The following is a 14,809-nucleotide window of genomic DNA, read 5'->3' as shown; positions in this document are numbered from 1 at the left end:
TATCACTAAGCACTGTGGAGCAAGAAACTCATTAAGCAACACCTCATCTCTTCTTGATAGTATTGGCTTTTCCTATAGACTCAATGTGATCTTGGATCACTAAAATGTAAAATGAAGAGTCTTGAGCTTGAAGCTTTAGCCAATCCTTTGTCCTTAGCATCTTGAAGGAGTTCCCACATCCTTTAGTCCATGCCACTTCAGTGTTGAACTTGTCTGAAATATACTAGATAAAAGTGTTAGTCCAACAAGAGATATGTTGACATTAATTACCAAAACCACCTAGGGAGCACTTGTGCTTTCAATCTCCCCCTTTTTGGTAATTGATGACAACATACATCAAAGCTTTAGATAAGGATATAAAGAATAGCAAGTAAAGCTTTGGAAAGACATGGAACAAGCATAGGCTCCCCCTACATGTATGCAAACATGTGAATATGGAATATAGAAGCATGTGAGAGCATAACCATGATAGAGTAGGGAATGAGTTACATGTATCTTGGCCATATGCATCAGAGCAAAGAATATTAAAGAAAATACCTTCATGCTCATGAGTCCTTCTTGCAAACAGTATGTACATCAGCAAGAATTCCTTATACACATGATTGTGATGCATATACTTACCTTGTAGTCTTGAGTTGGCTTAGGATGGAATGAACCTGCGTAAACAAGGTTAGATAACACAAGTACATCTACTAGCCAGAGCAAACAGAAGAAACCACAAGAATACCAAGACTGGAATGACATGTAGAGAGTGAGTACTAAGTACCACATTGGATTAGACATGTCCCCAAGAGTAAAGATATGCAATGAATTTAAATGATTTCTTTCCCTTAGATGTCTTGCTCCCCCTGAATCAAGCATGGGATACTGGGAGAAGATAGGGAACAGAAAATCAGAGCTGAAAGATATGAACGAACAGAGCTAATGCAAACTAATGCAAATAAGCACATATGAACATGTCTTTCCCCTCAGTAAGACATGTGGCATCTCTCCTCTTGAACACCAAGCATCTGGGATCCTTGAGAAATACTTTCTACTTGAGTATTCTCTCCCCTTGGAGATCTCTTTCTCCCCCTGAGGAGGTGATATATTCTCTAATGTGATCTCTCTCTAAATGATAAGCTTTGATGTGATCTCTCTCTCGCCCTTTGACATCAATTTCCAAGAAGGTTTTTTTTTGGAATCTGTCGAATGGGTTTGGTCCTTGAGTCACAGCACAAGACAAATGATAAAAATGTGATGCTTGTAGAGGACAAGATTCATTGAGTGGAGCTGGATCATAAGAATCACAGAATAAGTGGCAAATTGTTTTTCCTGTTGTGAAGTCGGTGGCACCGAGTGGTATGCGTCAGTTGTACCGAAAGAATTCGGTTGGACCAAAAATAACTAATCGGTGGAACCGATTTCATCGCAGAGAAAACACTTGTCACCTCAGCTCACTAGACTAGTAGGATCTCACAAAGATTTGCAAGGAATTTACTAAATGATATGCAATGAATTGGATGCAGAAAATGCTAAACAAACAGAAAATAAAGAAATGTAGATGAAGTTTTTTTTGAAAGGGGAAACAAATATGCATGAGACAAATGCAAAAACACAGAAAAGAACACAAGAGAACTTCATCTAGAGATGGTCGGCGACAAAGTCACCTATGTTAGAGTATATTGACTTAGGAGTCAAGTGAGATCACTTGATCATAGGTCATACTCATCGTTTAAGCTCAAATGGGATTACCATTTTCCGTTTAAGCATCTTGCTGTATTCACATCTTGTCGAGTTGCTTTAGCTCATGACTCGGAGTAAAGCTTCTCTAAGATGGAATAACATACCTTGGTTGGTGGTGTTGATCATGTAGTTAAACTTGTGTGGGTTGCTCAAGGTTGATGTAGCTCATCAAGAGTTGGGAGCACCACTTGGAATTTGAGTCCATCTACCTACATGGGTTAGTTCTTGCAAGGAAGAGCACTTGTGTATCCAAAAATGACAATCATGAAGCTCAACATAGAATTTGTCAAAGGATATGTTTGAATGGTTTCATGCTTCCTTGTCTTCAACCATCTTTGTATAGAGACTTGGTGATGTAGAGATTGCTCAAGATATGAGTAGGTTACAACCTCATGGAATTAGACTCAACCAAGTACCTACATGGGTTAGATAACATGCAAGATACAAATATATCCAAGACACAAGATTTTCATCATAAGAGAAATATCAAGGATTAGTCATAAGCTCATGTCTTGCATGTATCCAATGGAGTTTCTACTCCAAGTTTGAAGCATCAATGATGTTCAATTCTCCTCTCAACCTGCAAAACACTTTCTCATCAAGAGGTTTGGTGAATATATCCGCTAATTGCTTTTCGGTGCGAACATGCTTAAGATCAATGTCACCCTTAGCAACATGATCTCGAATGAAATGATGACGAACTTCAATATGCTTAGTTCGAGAATGTTGTACGGGATTATGACCAATTTTGATAGCAGTTTCATTGTCACAAAGCAATGGAACATGTTTCACATATATCCCATAATCTTTAAGAGTTTGGGTCATCCAAAGTAATTGAGCACAACATGAACCAGCGACAATGTATTGCGCTTCGGCAGTGGATAAGGATACCGAGTTTTGTTTCTTGGAGGACCAAGACACAAGAGATCTACCAAGAAATTGACAAGTACCCAAAGTGGACTTTCTATCAACCTTGTCTCCGGCATAGTCCGAGTCGGAGTAGCCAACAAGATCGAAAGAGGCCCTCTTGGGATACCAAATGCCAAAATTTGGTGTATGGATTAAGTATCTCACTATCCTTTTCACGGCCTTAAGATGACATTCTTTAGGAGCAGCTTGATATCGTGCACACATGCACACACTTAGCATGATATCGGGACGTGAAGCACATAGATATAACAATGAACCAATCATAGAGCGATAAACCTTTTGATCAACCGGTTCACCATCTTTGGTTAAGTCAAGATGTCCACTAGTAGGCATGGGTGTAGACATACCTTTGCATTCTTGCATATTGAACTTCTTGAATAAGTCCTTAGTGTACTTCGTTTGAGAGACAAAAGTACCTTCCTTAGTTTGCTTGATTTGCAACCCAAGAAAGAATTTGAGTTCACTCATCATAGACATCTCAAACTTCTCCGACATTAGCTTCCCAAACTTTTCACTAAAATGAGGGTTAGTTGAACCAAATATAATATCATCAACATAAATTTGGCATAAAAAGAGTTCTCCATTAACCCTTTTAGTAAAAAGACTAGAATCAATTTTTCCAATTTCAAAGCCTTTTTCAATAAGGAACTTGGTCAAGCATTTATACCACGCTCTAGGAGCTTGTTTAAGACCATAAAGAGCTTTGCGAAGTTTGTAAACATGATTTGGTTTCTTAGGATTGATAAAGCCGGGAGGTTGTTTAACATAAACTTCCTCCTCTATTTCACCATTTAGAAAAGCACTTTTAATGTCCATTTGGTACAAGGTGATATCATGGTGATTAGCATAGGCAAGTAAGATGCGAATGGACTCAAGTCTAGCAACGGGAGCATAAGTCTCACCATAGTCCATACCTTCGACTTGTGTGTAGCCTTGGGCGACGAGACGTGCTTTGTTGCGAACTACTTGTCCATCTTCATCTTGCTTGTTATGAAACACCCATTTGGTACCGATGATGTTGTGGTTGTTGTCGGGCTTCTCAACCAATGTCCAAACTTGGTTCCTCTCAAAGTTGTGTAGCTCTTCATGCATTTATCCAATCTGGATCTTCCAATGCTTCTTTGACCTTCATAGGTTCAATGCTAGAGATGAAAGAATAGTTTTTCACAAAAGTTAGCTAAACGAGTTTTAGAGCGAGTGATTCTCTCGGTTTGAATATCATTGTAGATTTGCTCGACGGGATGGTCTTTAGCAATTCTTGCTCGAACTCGTGAAAGCTTTTGCTTGGATCTTGGTTGAACTTCTTCTTCATCTTGTTCTTCTTCTTGGCCTTCTTCATTGTTGGTGTTGTCGTACTCTTGTCGTGGTGGAGAAGGAGGTTGTTGATGTTCATCTTGATGCACTTCCTCGTTTTCTTCATCTTGGTGTGTCCCACTTGTGGATGCTTCCGTATCAACTCTTGGTTCACCTTGTTGTGAAGTAGAAGCTTCCACTTGGACGGACGATGTACTCTCCTTCACCTCCGTTGGACGGACCTTGCCAATAGACAAGTCTTGGATTGCTTCCGAAGGATCTTTGTCTCCTACATCAATTGGCAATTGCTCTACTTGCGAGCCGTTAGATTCATCAAACTTCACATCTACCATCTCTTCAACCTTTCAGGTGAAATTGTTGTAGACACGGTAAGTGTGAGAGTTTGAGCCATAACCTAGTAGGAAACCTTCATGAGACTTAGGAGCAAATTTAGAACGATGATGCTTATCAAGAATGTAGCACTTTGAGCCGAATACTCGAAAGTATCCAACTTGGGGTTTGTTACCGGTGAGGAGCTCGTATGCCTCTTGCCGAGTATCTGTGAAGATACAAGTGATTTGTTGCATGACAAGCTGTCTCAACCGCTTTTGCCCAAAAGTGCTTTGGTGTCTTGTACTCATCAAGCATCGTTCTCGCCATTTCGATGAGCGTCCGGTTCTTCCTCTCAACAACTCCATTTTGTTGAGGTGTGTACGTAGCCGAGAACTCGTGTGAAATCCCTTCTTCGTCAAGAAAGGTGTCCACATTTGCATTCTTGAACTCCGTTCCGTTGTCGCTGCGAACCTTCTTGATCTTCACTTCAATTTGGTTTTTGGCCTTTCTAGCGAAGTTTTTGAAGATCTTTTGGACCTGCGATTTATCATCGAGAAAGAACACCCACATAAATCTTGAAAAGTCATCAACTATAACTAGACCAAAGGAATTTCCTCCGAGACTCTTGTAAGAGTTGGGACCAAAAAGATCCATGTGAAGTAGCTCGAGTGGCCTCCTTGTGGTCATGATGTTCTTTACGGGATGCCTTCCTCTAACCTGTTTACCTGCTTGACAAGCGTTGCAAAGTCTATCCTTATCACATATGACATCGTTAACACCAAGGATATGATTTCCTTTAATAAGCTTGTCAAGGTTTCTCATGCCAACGTGACCTAGTCGTCTATGCCATAACCAACCTTGTGAGGATTTAGCAATGAAGCAAGTTTTAGGTTGAGCATTTTTAGTGAAATCAACTATGTATAGATCACCTCTACGTATACTAGTAAAGACCATTTTATGATTGTCTTGACGAAACACTTGGCAATCTACTTCAGTAAATAGGACATTGAAACCGAAATCAGCAAGTCTATATACTGAAAGTAAGTTGTAGCCAAGAGATTCAACGAGCATAACATTCTGAATGGAGCTATCATGTGAGATGGCCACCTTACCGAGGCCAACCACCTTACCCTTTGAGTTGTCACTGAAAGTGACATACTTTCGAGGACTATCATTTTTAGCAAGCTCGCGAAACATGTCTTTATCTCCGGTCATGTGATCGGTACATCCACTATCAAGAACCCATTCCTTTCCTCCTGCCATATATCCCCGAAGATTTGCCATAAGACCAAAATGTCTCATTGCATCGTCAAGATCAAAGTCACTATCATCATCCTCATCATAGTATCCATGTTCAACATCGTCATGTGGTGGATCAAATCCTAGAGAGGGTGATTCATTAGTATGAGTTTGACAATAATCTCCTCTATGAATTCTAGTAGCTTCAGAAATGATATCGCTAATAATTCCAACATTTCCTTTGGCACGCATAAGGTTTGTAAGTTCAAATAAACGATCACCAAACATAGGATCACTAGTATTCATCTTACTCAAAGCAATAGACTTATGAAGAATTTCATCAAGATTTTTGAAAGAATAATCAGGAAATCGTTCATCAAGAAATTTCCATATAGTGTAGGCACACTCAAGAGTAGGCAGTTTTCCAACCAAGTTTCTAGGCAAGCCTCTAGTGATAAGATTAATAGTTCTAACATTCCTAATCATGTCAATAGACTCATCAAGGGTAGGATGCATAGGATCAACATAAGGTGCACAAGGACTAGCAATGTACTTGTTCAAATTATATTGATTGAAAATTACAAGCATCTCATTTTTTCACTCATGAAAGTACTCTCCATCAAGAATAGGCACTCTATGTCTAAGACTCCCCAAAGTAGACTCATCCATCTTCCTCCAATGGTGATTAAACCAAGGCAATGGAGACCAATGCCCTGATACCACTTGTAGGACCTTGAGAAGAGGTGTCTAGAGGGGGGGTGATTAGACACTAAGTACCAAAGTTGCAGTTTTTAGCTTCTTTAAGTTTAAGTGGAGTTTACGCACAAGTTTAACATTCACAACATATAGCAAGCAAGCATGCAAAGAGTATATGAGCAGCGGAAAGTAAACCATGCAACTTGCAAGAATGTAAAGGGAGGGGTTTTGGAGGATTCAAATGCAACTGGAGACACGGATGTTTCTGGCATGGTTCTGATAGGTGGTGCTATCGTACATCCACGTTGATGGAGACTTCAACCCACGAAGGGTAATGGCTGCGCGAGTCCACGGAGGGCTCCACCCAAGAAGGGTCCACAAAGAAGCAACCTTGTCTATCCCACCATGGCGGTCGCCCATGAAGGACTTGCCTCACTAGCGGTAGATCTTCATGAAGTATGCGATCTCCTTGCCCTTACAAACTCCTTGGTTCAACTCCACAATCTTGTCGGAGGCTCCCAAGTGACACCTAGCCAATCTAGGAGACACCACTCTCCAAGAAGTAACAAATGGTGTGTTGATGATGAACTCCTTGCTCTTGTGCTTCAAATGATAGTCTCCCCAACACTCAAGTCTCTCGCATAGGATTTGGATCTGGTGGAAAGAAGATTTGAGTGGAAAGCAACTTGGGGAAGGCTAGAGATCAAGATTCATATGGTAGGAATGGAATATCTTGGCCTCAACACATGAGTAGGTAGTTCTCTCTCTGAACTGGTCAGTTGGAAGTGTAGGTTTGTTCTGATGGCTCTCTCCACGAATGAAGAGGAGTTGGAGGGGTATATATAGCCTCCACACAAAATCTAACCATTACACACAATTTACCAATCTCGGTGGGACCGAATCAACAAACTCGGTCAGACCGATTTAGTAAACCTAGTGACCTTTAGGATTTTCGGTGGGACCGACATGCAACTCGGTAGGACCGATATGGTTAGGGTTAGGGCATAACGTAATCTCGGTGAGACCGATTACACAAACTCGGTGAGACCGATTTTGGTTATTAGCTAACTAGAGAGTTGGTCAGGCAAACTCGGTTTGACTGATTACTCAAACTCGGTGGGACCGATTTTGGTAATGAGTCAACCAGGAAGTTTGCATTGTAATCTCGGTAGTAACGATCGCTCAAACTCGATGAGACCGATTTTGATGATGGACATACACAAAGAGATTACAATCCCATCTCGGTGAGACCGAGATCCCTATAGGTAAGACCGATTTGCCTAGGGTTTGTGGCAGTGGCTATGACAGATGTACTCGGTGGCGCCGGATAGAAAGAATTTGTGTGACCAATTTTGGCTTTAGGTTTAGGTCATATGAGTGGAAGTGGGAATGTAGTTGAGGGTTTTGGAGCATATCACTAAGCACTGTGGAGCAAGAAACTCATTAAGCAACACATCATCCCTTCTTGATAGTATTGGCTTTTCCTATAGACTCAATGTGATCTTGGATCACTAAAATGTAAAATGAAGAGTCTTGAGCTTGAAGCTTTAGCCAATCCTTTGTCCTTAGCATCTTGAAGGAGTTCCCACATCCTTTAGTCCATGCCACTCCAATGTTGAACTTGTCTGAAATATACTAGATAAAAGTGTTAGTCCAACAAGAGATATGTTGACATTAATTACCAAAACCACCTAGGGAGCACTTGTGCTTTCACAGGTGCTTGCTCTTACTTGGCGGTGTGATATGTGGTTGCATGTTGCATATGGTGTCTACCTTGTAATGCTTCTAATTAGGGTAAATTGCATCTGCTTAGTTAACACATTATACCTGTGAATATGACATGCCTTCCTGTTTTTGGTACATACTACGTCTTTCTATTAACCATGTTCTTACATCAAACTACTTTTCTTGTGTATCCCTCATCAATGTTCCTAATTTTTTAAATTGCATCTCCTTAGCTTACACATTATACATGTGAATATGACACGCCTTCCTGTTTTTGGTACATACTACATCTGCCTATCACACCATGTTCTTACATCAAACTACTTTTCTTGTGTATCCTGCATCTATTGCTTATGATGAGACAGTCATGCGTGTGGGTTAATATGAGACGCAATACTCTTATAAGGAATGCAATTTCATCCTCTCCACATGATTCTCAGGAAACATCAAGCCTAAATGAAGATATTGAACATAGCTCTGTACCTGAAGACCGCACTTCCCCTACACCACCATCACAGGTGCTTGCTCTAACTTTGCAGTGTGATATGTGGTTGCATGTTGCCTACGTTGTCTAGCTTGTAATGCTTCTAATTAGGGTAAATTGCATCTGCTTAGTTTACACACTATATCTGTGAATATGACATGCCTTCCTATTTTTGGTACACACTACATCTATGTGTTAACCTTGTTCTTACATGAAACTACTTCTCTTCTGTATCCTGCATCAATCACTTATGACGAGTCACCTTTATTCGTTGCATATTGAATATTATTTCTAGCCTGTTGCCATGTATTGCTTCTAATTTGGTCAAATACATTTGTTAGGGCACCCTTTTAATTTGGCAAAGTGATATTGGTTTCATCTTTCATATGGTTTCTAGCTTGCATCGATTCTAACAAGTTCAAGCACCTTGTGCTTAGTTTACACTTTATACATCATACATGTCAATATGTCACGTCGTCCTGTTTTTCATACATATTCCATCCTCCTATCATGCGGCTGCCTTACAGGAAAGTAGTGTTCATCAGTGTCATGCATTAATGAGTTCGGAAGAGCAAATTTTATTCCTTTTTCTTGTGGGTTTGACTTGACAAGGCAAAATCAAGAAAGATGAAGGAAAAGAGTAAGGAAGGCGATGATGGTGGTCCTCTGCAGCAACGTAAACGGAGCATTTGTACCGATTCTCCTTGTACTGATAGTGCATTACAAGGTCCAAGTCTCCGCCCCCTACTCCACCATCCAAGGTGCTTTCTCTAACTTGGCAGTGTGATATCTGGTTACATGTTGCATATGGTGTCTAGCTCGTATTGCTCCTAATTAGTGTAAGTTGCATCTGCTTAGCTTACACATGATACATGTGAATATGACACGCTTTCCTGTTTTTGGTACATACTATATCTGTCTATCACACCATGTTCTTATGTATCCTGCATTAGTCACTTATGATGGGACACCTTTAAGTTGGCAGTGTGATATTGGTTTGCGTCTTGAATATGATTTCTAGCATGTATTGCTTCTAGCTTGACGAACGCAACCTATGACGAGACAGTTTTAACTTGGCAGAGTGATATTGATTGCACCTTCCATATGGTGTCTTGCAGTGTTTATAATTTGTTGAAGTGCCTTCAACTTAGTTACCACATCATAGGTGTGAATATGTCAAGCCGTCTTTTTCGTACATATTCCATCCTCGTATCATGACTTTGCCTTTCATTATAGTAGTGTTCGTCAGTATCATGCATGAATGAGTTCTGAAGAGCGAATTATATTCCTTTTTCTTGTCGGTATGACCTCACAATGCAAAATCAATAAAGCTGAAGGAAATTGGCAAGGCATTGGATGATGGTGGTCCTTCCGAGAAATTGAAATGGAGGTTCTCTACAAATTCTACTCCGCCATCCTCCCAACAAGATTCGCAAGACAACGCAAGGCTAGATAGTCAACATAGCTGAGTAGATGATGAACACATCTCCCCTACTCCACCATCATAGGTGCTTGCTCTAACTTGGCACTATTATATGTGGTTGCATGTTGCGTATGATGTCTAGCTTGTATTGCTTCTAACTTTGTTGAATTGCATCTGCTTACTTTACACATAATGCCTGTGAATATGACATGTGTTCCTGTTTCTACATCAGACTACTATTCTTGCATATCCCACATCAGTCACTTATGATAAGGCACCTTTAAGTCGCCACTGTGATATTGGTTGTGTCTTGCATATGATTTCTAGCATGTACTGCTTCTAATTTGTTGAAACGCCATACAGTTTGAACTTGGCAGAGTGATATTGGTTGCATCTTTCATATGGTGTCTAGCTTGCAGTGCTTCTAATTTGTTGAAATGCCTTCTGCTTAGTTACCACATCATAGGTGTGAATATGTCACACCATCCTATTTTTCATACATATTCCATCCTCGCATCATGTGTTTGCCTTTCATCCGAGTAGTGTTCGTCAGTATCATGCATGAATGAGTTCTGAAGAGCGAATTTTATTCCTTTTTCTTATTGGTTTGACTTCACAATGCAAAATCATTACAGCTGAAGGAAATTAGTCCGATAGTGGATGATGGTGGTCCTTCGGAGCAACTCAAACAGGGGGTCTCTATAGATTCTACTCCGCCCTCCTCCCAACAAGATTCGGAAGACAACACAAGGATGGACAGTCAACGTAGTTGTGTAGATGATGAGCACATCTCCCCTACTCCATCACACGTGCTTGCTCTAACTTGGCACTATTATATGTGGTTGCATGTTGCGTATGATGTCTAGCTTGTATTGCCTCTAACTTCAATTGCATCTGCTTACTTTACACATAATGCCTATGAATATGACATGTGTTCCTGTTTCTAGAACATACGTGTACATGATGAGCACATCTCCCCTACTCCATCATCACATGTGCTTGCTCTTACTTGGAACTGTTATATGTGGTTGCATTTTCCGTATGATGTCTAGTTTGTGTTGCTTCTGATTATGTTGAATTGCATCTACGTAGCTTACAACTTATACTTGCAACGATCACTTACCCATAAGACACATTTAACTTGGGACTGTGATGTAGGTTGCATCTTGCATTGTCTTCTAGCTTGTACTACTTCTAATTTCTTGAAATGGCACTTACGACGAGACACTTTTTACATGATAGAGTGATATTGGTTGCATGTTCATATGGTGCCTAGCTTTCATTTCTTCTAATTTTGTTGAAATGCCTTCCGCTTACTGTTTTTTCATACATATTCCATCCTCCTATCGTATGTGTGAATATGAAACACTGTCTTTTTTGTATATATTCCATCCTCCTATCATGCGCTTTCCTTACATCAAAGTAGTATTCGTCTATATCATGCATCAACCAGTTATGTTGAGCTAATTTTATTCATCTTCTTGTGGTTTTGACTTCATAAGGCAATATGAAAAAATAAGAAGGAAAAGAGTAAGTTAGGGGATGTTGGTGGTCCTCCGCACCGACGCAAACAGAGACTCTCTAGATTTGCCAGTGCTACTGCTAATGAAGTTGAAGTCCCAAGTCTACATGATGAGTTCATCTCCCGTACTCCAGCATCGTAGGTGCTTGCTCTAAGTTGATAGTGTGATAATTGGTTTCATGTTGCATATGTTGTCTAGCCTGTATTTCTTCTATTTTGATTAAATTGCACCTGCTGAGTTTATACGTTATACATGTGCATATGACATGGCTTTCTGTGTCTAGAATACACTGCATCTATCTATCATACCATGTTCTTACATCAAAGTACTGCTGTTGTGTATCCCGCATCAGTCACTCATGATTGGACGCTTTTAACATGGCAGTTTGATAGTGGTTGCCTCTTGCATTGATTTCTATGTTGTACTGCTTCTAATTTTTCGAATTGCCACTTATGATGAGACACTTTTAACTTGGCAGAGTAATATTAGTTGCATCTTTCATATGGTGTCTAGCTTGCATTACTTATTTTTTTCTTGAAAATCCTTCTGCTTAGTTTGCACATCGTAGCTGTGAATATGTCATGTTTTCCTATTTTTCTACATATTCCATCATCATACGATTGTCTTACATCAAAGTATTGCTTGTCTGTATCATGCATCAATGAGTTCTGAAGAGTGATTTTATTCTTTTGTGTTATGGGTACAGCTTGACATGGCAAAGTCAAAAAAGAGCAAGGAAAATAATATAGTAGGGAGTGCGGTTACTCGTCAGGTGAAACGGAAAAGGATCTGCCATCGAGATTCTACTGGTACTTATAGTGCAGTAGAAGGTCCAAGTCCACCGGCTAAATCTACAGACACAGTATCACCTGCTCCACCAGCTGCAGCATCCGCTTCAACTGTACCAGCATCTCAATCAGTTACTCGTTCATTTGCTCCGGAACTGGCCAATTCCCAAGCTGCCTTCACACCTAACACTACTTCCGAAGCACTGCTAACACAACAGGACTTGGCAAGGTCATATGAATCACATGAGCATCAACACCAAGACGGTACCTGACCGAGTCAAGTTGCAGTTGCATGCTCCTTTATATGCACTCTCACAGTTTGATGTACACTAACACTTTCCATATTCGTTGTTGAACTAGCACCACGGTGCAAGCGGAAGCATACATCAGGGATAATGCTTGACAGATTAACAAAATCTAAACGAGGAAGAATGGAGATCCATTTTGAGGCAGGTTTAAAAAGGCCACATGATGCTACAGAGTCAGCCAAGTTAGTATCAGAGGCAGCCGTTGCCATTAGGTGTCATGCACGTATCCTCCCAATGTGGATCCAGTATAGGAATGAGAAAGACAATACCCAGTTTAACACCTTCCTTGACCATTTATCCATAAGTAATGTTATTCATCGCAATTAGTAATATTGTCTTGCTCTGTCCCATACTTTCTAGCTTCCTCCTAATAAGACTCACATTCCTTTTTCAACAGATGAGGTTCAAGTTGGATCCGAAAGATGATGCAACTAAACAAGCATGCACTCATGTTTTTCAGTCTGCTCTGCGACAGTATCGGTACCACCTTAGAAAATCTCACTTTGAAGGCAAGGCTAACAATGAAATCGCCCAAACATCTCTAGTGGAATATATTACAGATGAAGAATGGATAGCTCTTGTTAAACACTGGTCTGATCCAAAGTATCAGGTAGGCTATATGTATTTGATCGGACCACATATTGAACTTGTATTTATGTATGTGCCTTACAAGTGTATCTTCTTCTAGGCTAACTGTTTGAAGAACAAAACCAACCGTTCTAAAGTGAAATTCCAACAGACAACAGGATCTCGTAGCTATATTGCACACTGCGAGGCTCTTGTAAATAGCTGCTACTTCCTTCTTCTTTTTGTGCCATATTATCGTATCTATATTGACTTGTTCCAAATACAGAGGAAAGCCCGTGTAGACCAAAAAGAACCTGAATCGAATGCAGTGCAAATCTTCAAGGATTGCCACACCAGCAAGATGAAGGGCATGAGCACATTAGTTCAAGCCGCTGTTGTAAGTCCTTACTCCTCCTGCCTTGAACTGATTGGTACTGTGATGTGTTCATTTAACTACTTGGTTTGCAGCCAATGTCAGTTACTCTGTTCACTTTTATACACAGTTGTCTTAACGTATCATTTCACCTTACATGGTTTAAAAGAGATGAAGGATATTCTTTTGGTCTTGATCTGTAATCTAGTAGTTATGTTCACATGCGCACACAATGATAAAATAGCCTGTTTGTTTTGTATCTGTTTGCGCATGATATGAATGATGTCATACTATGTTCATCCTACTTTAAACCATGTCTCTTTATCCTTAGATGTCAACGAATGTGAGGAAATAGACGATACAGTAGGCATACTACATGGACATATGTTCCAAAAGTGATTTTATTATGTAGTTGGCACTACAATACATTATAATGTATTACAGTAGTTCACCAAAATAAGTTATGTATAACGTTTAACCTACTTTGTTTATTTTTGTCTCATTAGTAACTTATCTGGTACACTAATCTACAAGCTCAAACTTTTAGGAAGCTATGGAACAAATGATTGAACAGACACAACCACCTGAAGGTGACGAGGCTACCACAGGCACAATGTCACCTCTTACTACAGTGCATCAGTATCTCTCCACTAACAGTGCAAAAGGCACCTTCCTGCGTAATTCTGGGTTGGTTGTCAAGGTAACCTCGTCCAAATCGTTGTAACACCCCGGAAGTAACTTTCCGTCTTTGTAACTCCAACTCTTGCCATTTTCGGCCATGTGTTATGATATTCCTCCGTGGTAGGATTTTGTCTTTTGTTTTGCATTTTATTCATGTCTTGCATACCATATCATGTCATCATGTGCATCTCATTTGCATACGTGTTCGTCTCATGCATCCGAGCATTTTCCCCGTTGTCCGTTTCGCAATCCGACACTCCCACATGCACCGGCGCACCCCTCTTGTCTCTTTTCGTGTGCGGGTGTTAAACATTCTCGGAATGGACCGAGCCTTGTCAAGTGGCCCTGGTATACCACCGGTAGACCGCCTGTCAAGTTTTGTGCCATTTGGAGGTCGTTTGATACTCCAACGGTTAACCGCATAACCGCAAAGGCCTCTTTTGAGTTGCAGCCCAATACCCCTCCAAAACAGCCCAATAACCCATCTAAGTCACTTCCATGCTCTCCGTCGTCGGATCACGATCGTGTGGGCGAAAACCGCACTCCATTTGGAGCTTCCTAGCTCCCTCTACCTATAAAAACACCTCCCCTTCTGAAATTCCGGATCAAACCCTAGCCCCGCTCCTCTCCCCGCCGCCGGACGTGTTCGATTCGGGCCGGACACGTCCACCCTCCGCCGCCCGTCCAACCGCGAGACGCCACGTGGCCCAGGCCACCGCGC

This window comes from Triticum aestivum, chromosome 6B (assembly GCF_018294505.1).
Source record: "Triticum aestivum cultivar Chinese Spring chromosome 6B, IWGSC CS RefSeq v2.1, whole genome shotgun sequence".
In the NCBI taxonomy this organism is placed as follows: Eukaryota; Viridiplantae; Streptophyta; class Magnoliopsida; order Poales; family Poaceae; genus Triticum; species Triticum aestivum.
This window is presented reverse-complemented; position numbering follows the sequence as displayed.